The sequence below is a fragment of the Oreochromis aureus genome, linkage group 17 (assembly GCF_013358895.1).
Source record: "Oreochromis aureus strain Israel breed Guangdong linkage group 17, ZZ_aureus, whole genome shotgun sequence".
Taxonomy (NCBI): domain Eukaryota; kingdom Metazoa; phylum Chordata; class Actinopteri; order Cichliformes; family Cichlidae; genus Oreochromis; species Oreochromis aureus.
The window spans coordinates 20,923,992-20,933,922 of NC_052958.1; the positions used below are offsets into that span (position 1 = coordinate 20,923,992).

The 9,931-nt window shown below is 40.9% G+C and overlaps 1 long non-coding RNA gene across 5 annotated transcripts; it reads right to left on the bottom strand.

Moving 5' to 3' along the window:
• Positions 1–7,700: 7,700 nt before the first annotated feature.
• Positions 7,701–9,012, bottom strand: LOC120433974. Of its 5 annotated transcripts, XR_005608877.1 has the most exons (4): positions 8,317–9,012; positions 8,179–8,241; positions 8,035–8,094; positions 7,701–7,952 (listed from the first exon to the last, which is right to left on the bottom strand). It is a non-coding gene; the product is annotated as an uncharacterized LOC120433974 (long non-coding RNA). The 5 variants fall into 5 exon arrangements; XR_005608874.1 differs by having other exon boundaries at positions 7,701–8,241; positions 8,317–8,378; positions 8,644–9,012; XR_005608876.1 differs by having other exon boundaries at positions 7,701–8,094.
• Positions 9,013–9,931: the final 919 nt, after the last annotated feature.

Sequence of the window (9,931 nt, forward strand, 5' to 3'; positions counted from 1 at the left end):
AGTTTTCTGACCAACTGAATTCACTGTTAAAATCAACTTTTGAAGAATCCTTCCTCTCACAATCCTTGCCTCCAACAATGCATCAAGCAGTGATCTGTTTAATTGTAAAACAGGAAAAAGACCATTTAGATTGTAGTTCATGTCGTCCAATATCTTTGTTCAACACAGACACCAAGATCCTGGCTCAAGTGTTGGCCCGTCGCTTACACAAGTATTTGTCCTCCATTATTTGACCAGACCAGACGGGCTTTAATAGGCATTCTTTTTTAGCATTAAAGATCTATTAAATATAATTTATACCCATGTTAAAGGTAATACATTGGAAACCGTAGTTTCGCTTGACGCAGAAAAAGCGTTGGATCGGGTGAGATGGGATTTTTATACGCTTAAAAAATGTGGCTTCAGGAGTAATTTTGTATCTTGGATAAAAATATTGTATTGTTCCCATCCGGACTAACAATAATCTGTCCCCCACAAAAGGGATGCCCTCTGTCTCCTCTTCTTAATTCTGTGGTTTTATTCCCTACTTGCATTTTATTTGCCCCAAAAACAGTTATGTACAAAACGACGGAGAACACGGCAGATCCGTACAAAGACAGACTTGGCGAAAAGGAAAAAAAAAAAGTATGAGGAAAAAATCAAAGGAGTGAAAGGGTTAGACCCATACGAGCATACAGAGTGGAGTAAAGACGTCAGTGTGCTGCCCGACTTTCATCATGCACATATTTATTATTATATGGTCCTAAGTGTGAGTGCGTACACTCATAAAATGTTTAGTAACTTCAGATCCCTGCAACAAGCCCAGGTCCAGTTTACTTTGGTGATTGGGACGATTCCATTTCACAGCTGTTGTTAAATTTTTTTCCTTTATCTCCTGTACAGGCCAACGGAATCTATTTGTCGTTTCGGGTTGTAGTATTACACAACATTTTCAGATCTAATAGAAAAAAATGAGTGTTTCGTAATTGATTCAATTTGTCTTTATTTATAACTGGCTTTATTGTTTCATTCTATTATAGCATCTTACAGGAGAGAGGCAAAATTGTATTCCATCATGCTTTATTAGCTGCTTCGGTGAAAAACAAATCAACAATGCGACAACAACAACAACAAAAAAACACTGCAAAACAACATACTGGAAAACAGTTATTCATCACTTGATTGCTTCAATACAACAGTTGGGCACATATATGCGGGACTTTTTGTGGCTGTTTTGATCTCGCTCTCTCTTTGTCTTAACCAATCAAATCTCGCTGTGGTAGCAGCTTTAAACTCGGTATGACCCAGGTTGATAGAGGGTGCCCAGTCTGGATTGCATTCCAGCATTTTGTAGGCTGGTTTTCCTACAAAACACAACAAATATTAGCCCGCAAAGCCACAGTGAACAAAGCAGCATAGCGCATCGAATTCAATTAAAATTAATATAAGACTTATTCGTAACCTACATCAACAATTATGTTATGAAAAATTACGTAATAACTACAACAGAAGACTTACCTTTGTGGAAATGCTTTTAGCAGACTAACATGTGAGCTGGAGTGTTCTGAAACGTTATATTTGGTCTGCAATCCAGGCCATCCGTCGGCTCTTTGTTACTTTGGAAACATGGCTTGAACAATTTCTCTCCCACAACGTAATCCGATAAAACCAATCTCTTTACCCGTCGGCTTCCCGTGGCTGTCATGCGACCGGCTATTGCAGTTAATAATACAACAGCTTCTTGCCATTATTTGTGTTTCTTTTTATCGCTGTGTGACTGTTTTCATGTGAAAGCGTGCGTGCACTAGTACCGCTTGCCACTCGTATCTACAATCCTTTGCGGTTTTACCCCAGAAATGACGTCACATTTTCAATCTGTATTGAACCGCTAGCTGTTGCGCTGAGACAATGTGTTGGTGTTGAGGGAATACATCGAGGGGGTATCGAACATGAAGTCTCTCTTTATGCCGACGGCATGATTTTATTCATTTCCAACCCATCGAATAGCCTCCCCAAACTTTTGGATATGCTTATACTAATAATAATAATGATAATAATAATCATAATACATTTTGTTTATACGCACCTTTAAGACCCTCAAGGTCACCTTAATGCATACTTAAGGAATTTGGGACAATTTCTGGATACAAAGTGAAGAGCGAGGCAATGCCTATCGGTATGACAACTGGGGAATTGTTGTCCATTTTAGCCCCTTTTAAACCCAGCTATAACAAGTTTAAGTACTTGGACATCTGGGTGACACAAAACCACAAAGACTTGTATAAAACTATCTTCCTTTATAGTCGAAGCTTAAAGAGGATTTTGGAAAATTGGAGTTTTGCCTCTTTCGCTGGGTGGTAGAATAAATATCATCAAGATGAGTATATTTCCTAAATTTTAGTATGTTTTTTTTTTCAATGTCTTCCAATGTTTTTAACAAAGTCTTCTTTTAACAATCTGAACAGTCACATTTCTTTCTTTATTTGGAACAGAAAGCCACCTAGGCTGAAACAGAGTTTATTACAAAGACCGTGAAGCGCAGGAGGCAAATTTTTTGTTGTATTACTGGGCATCAAATATAAGGGCATTATTATACTGGGTAAAAGATCATGATAATCTTTTTTCATGGGTAACACTGGAACAGTGAATCGATGCTCCCTGTTTTGGTTACTGGCTGGGCCGTGGTTGCATTGTTTTGGATGGGTTGGGGGGGCTGTTTACTAATACTGCTGTAATTGTTGTCAAATATAATTTTTTCTTCAACAAAAAAAGAAAAACCCCCATATTATCTTTTAGGTGATGTGTCTAAACAGTTTGATAGGATCCAGAGGTGACTGCCATTGGAAAGAGTTATTTTTTAAACACAGGCTTGAAAAAGTCTTCAAATATTTTGTTTTCAGTTATTTAAAAGTTGTTAAAAGTAAATTGAAATTGTTATAATTGCTATAAATTCAACAAAAAGTGAAGGGTTACCACAGAATGGTTCAGACAGCAACATTGTTTTCTTGGCCTTATAATCACACTGACAGTTTTTTTATTACTACAATTCAGGATTACTAGTAACAAAAAAGTATATCATTATCTTTATCTACATGTAAATTAAAAAAATAAAGGTCTGTGTCCTGGTGGTGTCCAGTCAAACACGTCTCTGTGAAAGCTTGTACCATGCTCTTGTACCATCTCTCTGTCATCCTCCTCGCTCCCTCTTTGCACTCACAGGCTTTTGTGCATCATTAACACTCACATGTGGAAAACCAAAGTTTTACTGAGCAGAAGATGATCATCAGTGACGCTGTCTTTAAAATACTCTTGTTAGAAATTTTCGACTTTAATGTGAAACATTCAGAGTTTTTTCTCTTGTTATGTTTGTTTGAAGCTGCTTCCTGTTGGCTTCAGCTGTTTGGAGTTTCCATTTTCTAAACTTCTACATTCTGAACCTTCTTCAGCTATTAACAGATTATGAAACACTGAATGATTTCAAGCTCACACTTTGTCTAATAAACTTACATCTTTCATTCCTTATACAGATTGGGGAATTGTGGTTTGTCAGATATTGGCCTTGATTATCTGGCAGCAGCGCTGAAGTCCAACCCCTCATATCCCAGAGAGTTGGACCTGAGTGGAACCTACAGGTTCCTGCAGAGTTCAGGAGTGAAGCGTCTGTGTGATTTCCTGCAGAATCCACGATGTCGATTTGAAACTCTGAGGTCAGTCAGCATGTTTTAGTTGTGCTGAGATGAATATGATGTGAAAGTTGTGCTGACACTAAACTGCAGACATCAGGCTGATATTATACTGATCCACACTGAGGATCTTTATGGTAAAGTCTGTTTTCTTCTTCTCTTGTTTAGTCTATTGACTGTAGCAGAACAATGTTCACATTTCAAACAGTGATACTCAACGTATGGCCCGCGGCCCACACGCGACCTGCCCACCTTTCCTAATTCAGAGAGAGGGGACCCTGATTAACTGTGTAGCGTTCTTCCTCAGTGTTCTAAGTATCAGACACAACAATGAATAATCCACAGCTGACTCTCTTTAGCAGGTCAAAGGTCACAGCACACAGCAGTTTGTGAAACAGTTTGGAGCAGGATTTATTGCACATTTACAAAGTGACACTGCTGCACGGCATGCTGGGTAATGCTAGCTGCTCAGGTATGGGTGTGCTAACGGCTGTGAGGCTCCGTGGCTGCAGAACACTGAAGAAGAGAAAAGAGAGGTGAGGTGGAGGATGAAGCAGAAGTTTAGCTCCAGACGGGAGCTGTGTTTGTGTGGGCGGGGCTCAGCCAGCTCCGCCCACACAGTGACAGTGAAGGTTTCATATAAATATGGTCTACAACTGTATTTTCTTTAGCCCACATAATAAAACATATCAGTTAGATAAAGACGTTATTAACACTCACATGTGGAAAACCAAAGTTTTACTCAGCAGAAGATGATCATCAGTGACGCTGTCTTTAAAATACTCTTGTTAGAAATGTCCGACTTTAATGTGAAACATTCAGAGTTTTTTCTCTTGTGTTTGTTTGAAGCTGCTTCCTGTTGGCTTCAGCTGTTTGGAGTTTCCATTTTCTAAACTTCTACATTCTGAACCTTCTTCAGCTCTGAACAGATTATGAAACACTGAATGATTTCAAGCTCACACTTTGTCTAATAAACTTACATCTTTCATTCTTTATACAGATTGGAGCGCTGTGATTTGTCAGAGATCAGCTGTGATTATCTGGAAGCAGTGCTGAAGCTCAACCCTTCGTATCCCAGAGAGCTGGACCTGAGTAAGCACAAGCTGCAGGATTCAGGCGTGAAGCAGCTGTGTGTTCTTCTGGAGAATCCACAACATCGAATTGAAACTCTGAGGTCAGTCTCCATGTTTTAGTTGTGCTGTCACAGTCGATCTGTGGAACTAGCACGTTTATACAGGAAGTCTGGTTCAGCTCTTTGTAGACCTAATCTCTGATCCTCTGAGTCTTACTCAGTAGATGATGCAGAGTGCTGAAGCGCGATGTGGGTAAGGATGCTCGCCCAGCTCTACCTACCTTGACGTCCAGGGGCGGATCTAGAGAAATTTTCTTAGGGTGGCATGAGGGTGGCAAAGAAATCAAATGGAATGGCAAAATCAAAGCCTTTTTTTTTTCAAACACATATGCAGGTGGTTACAATGATTCAAATGCAGTAAGTATACATGTTTTTCATATATATATATATATAACAAAAAAAAAAACACCCAGCACGCCCCTACGGGCGGTTTATCCTTCAAGCTCGGGTCCTCTACCAGAGGCCTGGGAGCTTGAGGGTCCTGCGCAGTATCTTAGCTGTTCCCAGGACTGCGCTCTTCTGGACAGAGTTCTCCGATGTTGTTCCCGGGATCTGCTGGAGCCACTCGCCTAGCTTGGGAGTCACCGCACCTAGTGCTCCGATTACCACGGGGACCACCGTTACCTTCACCCTCCACATCCTCTCGAGCTCTTCTCTGAGCCCTTGGTATTTCTCCAGCTTCTCGTGTTCCTTCTTCCTGATATTGCTGTCATTCGGCTACAAGTTGAACAGCCACAAGGGGCAGTACCCTCCATGGAGAAGGAGGCTAGAGGGCAAGATCAAAGTAGCACGGAGGGAGGTTAGCCAACTAACGGAGTTGCAGAAAGGCGCGACAAAGAAGGTGCATAAGAAATACAGCAATCTGTCCATACCTGAGGCCTTGGAAACTGCCAAGCAAAGACTCACAGCCTTGGCAAGCCGCTTGAGAAGGTACACCAGAGAGATAGAAGGCAGGAGAATAAACCAGCTGTTCTCCACAGAACCAGCAAAGGTGTACTCTCAGTGGCAAGGGAACAATAAGAGAACAGCACCACCAAGGCTGGAGACGGAGCAATACTGGAAGAGCATATGGGAGAAGGACGCAACCCATAACGGCAATGCTCAGTTATGTATATGTGTATATATATATATATATATATATATATATATAGTCTATAACTGTCACTATATATATATATATAGTCTATAACTGTCACGACTGGGGCAGCAGGCGTGTGATGTGTGGAAAAGAGGACTCAAATGCAGCACTTACTAAGATGTGAGTGTGGTTTATTATGAATACAGAACAGAAAGTGGGGATGGCAAAACAGAACTAAGGATAAACTAAACTGGGAGAAACTAAACCATAGAATAGCAAACCTGGGCCCTGTTTCAGAAAGCCGGTTTAGTGCAAACTCTGAGTAAGTATACCCTGAGTTAACGAAAACTCTGGGTTTTCGGTTTCACAAAGCGAGTTTAGATTAATTCTGAGTGAGTTACTATGACGACACACTCCGTGAAGCTAACCTGCCCCCTAGCAGGTTTACTTCAACTAACCCTGACTTTCTCCGCCTCTTTGTCGGAAACCTGACTGTAGGAAGTGTCAGACATGGCGTGCCCCTTCCTTGAAGAGCCAGTAGATGTTGAAGCCCAAATTCTCCGCAGAGCTCTCCGCCGGAGAGAGTGATTAGAGCGCGTTTGGACATTTTATCATTTCCTGATGATTTTCTGTTTGAACGTTACCGTTTTCAGCACAATCTATAATTTATTTGAATAACATCCTCAGGCCTTCTATTGCTCATGTGACACATCGCGGACATTCTCTCAGTTCTGTACATATTATTTGTATTGCACTTCGTTTTTTTGCAAAGCGGGAGCTTTCTGTATAATATTGGTGACGCTGATCACGTTTCCAAGGCTACCGTCTGTCGGGCAGTCAGGAATGTTACAGTTGCACTGAAACGTCTCCTGTACTCGTTTGTGGTGTTCCCGGTCATAGACCCACAAGATTTATCAAAGAGGATTCCACAAAATTGCAGGTATCAGGATGAACAAAACTTAATTCATGATGTGGTGATACTTGAACTACTACTTAAATGTTACATTTATTTTCAGGGTTCCCAGGCGTGATTGGCTGTATAGATGGCACTCACATTCCAATCATTGCTCCTTCAGTAAATGAAGGAGACTATGTGAACAGGAAGTCTTTCCACAGCATTAATGTACAGGTACATAGTTCCCTGTAGCATTTCAAACTAACAAATTATGTCATTATAGTAATGGATGCTAATTTGTGTTCTCTGCACTGTGAAGATCATATGTGATGCTGCCAACATTATCACAAATGTGGAAGCCAAGTGGCCAGGCTCTGTTCATGACTGACTAATTTTTTTCGTGAATGTACACTGAGCACAAAATTTGGACATGGTGAGTTGAAAATACTTTAAAATATATAAAGACCAATTGCTACAGGGACATTTGAACTGAAGTGTATCCTTCTGTCTTAGGAGAGTTCACTGGCTACTTGCTTGGTGATAGGGGGTATCCATGTTTACCCTATTTGCTTACCCCTTACCCTGACCCTGAACCAGGCCCACAGCAGCGATATAATCTGGCTCATTGCAGGACAAGAGCCAGAGTTGAAATGACTATCGGAATGCTTAAGGCCCGGTTCCAGTGCCTTCAAAGACTCAGGGTCACCCCAGAAAGGGCATGTGACATTATTGTGGCATGTGTGATTCTTCACAACATTGCCACAGTTAGAGGAGAACACTGTCCTTCTGAACCAAACATCAGCAGTGATCCAAACCATGAACATCCTGACCCTCCCACGGACAGACAAGATGGAAGAGCAGTCAGAGACACCATATGTCACAATCATTTCCTTTGACCCATCACCTCAACATGTTGAAAGAAGAATAAACAGATTTTTTGTTCAACTGGCTTTATTGGTCGCCTGTATTTCCTGTACACAAAGTATTAATAAGTATATTATTATGTTGTTCAAACACTGAAATAATTCGTCCATCTCTGACCACTTCACCCACCCTTAACTGATGTTCCAGCAGTAAAATCTCAATCTTGGTCTTTTGGATCTGTTGCTTGAAGTGTTCCATTTCCAAGTTGCATTTTTCTATTTTCTTGATCAAGTATGTCTTATACAGCTGCTTTACAGGGAGCTATTGAAACACAGAAAATAGCATTGACATTCATAGTACATGCCTACTTAGGTTGGTTGTAAGTCAGTGCTGAACATCTTACTAAGGAAAGGTTTGTTGGAGAAGTGGCTGGACCCTCTTCCTCTGCATTTCCATCATCACTCTGTTAGAGACATAGAAAGTCCATGGTTTTATTATAGTACCACATTTTATTCAATTGTTATATTTTCCATTGTAAGATGTAAACCTCATAAAGTGTCTCTGTTGCTTCCTCCTCTGTAACAGCTGTCAATGTTTCTTCATTATTCTCCTGTAGTAAAGACATTAACAACATTGCTGTTCTACTGTAAACTCATATAATCTGTGGAGTATTAAGAGTACTCACAACTGCATGTTGGTCTGGCTCAACAGGACTCTGCACCAGATGCACTACACCATCACCATCAACTGATAGAATATGAGGTTTATACAGGTCACTTATAACTTACAAGGAACCAAATGGCAATTAACAAACATATACCAATCACCTTACACTTCATTGTCATTATGCTCTCAAAGACAACCAAGACTGAGGGAAGGCAAAATCAGTAGGAAGATAACTTCACTACAAAATAATTAATTATGGTAAAGAGTTTATCAAATGAATGAGTAGCACTGCAAAGGTGACTGTGAAGAAAGGATGTATGCACATCATGTATTATTTTGAATTTACCTCTTATGTAGGCACTTGTGTCTTGCGGGGTTATTGACTCAGAGGATGTCCCTGCAGAGATGCCTTCAGCCACAGGGCGCCCACTGTTTTGGCTGAGGGCCAACTGCTTAGCCTCTGTGAGTGGTGGTGGTGGAGGACCCCCACCTGTTTTTCGGGCCTCCGCTTTTTTTCTGTTGGCTATAATGGGTCACATTTGAGCATACAGAGTAAGCAAATATGTACTTGTAATGTGCTCAGATAATTTCAATAAGTGCTTACAGAAAGAAAATTAATGTAGCCTCTAACTGCAATTGATTTACATAGGACAAACAGACCAAGCACTATGGCTCATAATACAATTACACCTTACCTGTTTGGACTATATTTTTATATTTCATTTTACTTGCTGCGGGAACGTTTGGGGCCTGTTGGGTTGCACCTGCGCTCACATCATATCACAAAATAAAATGTATAAAATAAAAAATAAAATGAAATATAATAAAATAACGTGTTAAATGGGTGGAAATCCCTAGCTCAATGTTTAAATTAACACTCACGCATTGACTCTGTCGGCTATGTTTTGCCATGCATGCTCCCTTTCTTTTGCAGCTGAGGCTGTGTTACTTTTTTCTGCAAAATTTGCATGTTATCGGCATATGCTGCCATCAGAATTTCGGCCTCAAGCGCTGTAAAATACATTGACCACGCCTTCTTTCCCTCTGTCTCCATGGTGACTCGCTTAATCTGTGCTCCACTAATCAGGGCTTTATGTATCCTCGTGCGCGCGCTTAACTTGGGGTTAAAGCAACTCCGGGTTGATTGAACTAATTGTTATCAGCCTTTCTGAAACCGAATATTCCGAGTTGGACAGTTCGGGGTTACTCAACCCTGAGTATCATTTTTAACTCTGAGTTTTCTAAACCGGCTTTCTGAAACAGGGCCCTGAACACAAAGGGAGGACAGCAGGGAGAGCACGTAGAGTTTTCACGGAGTAATGCAGAGAAACACGGGGAATGACCACAGAGGATGAATAAAAACGACGCAACGAGGAACAGAGGCAGACACACACTATAAATACACAGAGGGACACTGGGAAATCACACACAGGTGGGAGACACAGCTGGACCTGATTAACCTGACGAGACAGGGGAACACTAACACCAGGGACCAACAGAGGGAGCACAAACCCAGAAACCCAGTATCCAAAACCCCAATACAAAAACCATCCCAAAACAGCCAACAAATAATAATGATACTAATAATAATAACAACAATAAATACACCAAACACAAAATCACTGAGTCCACGG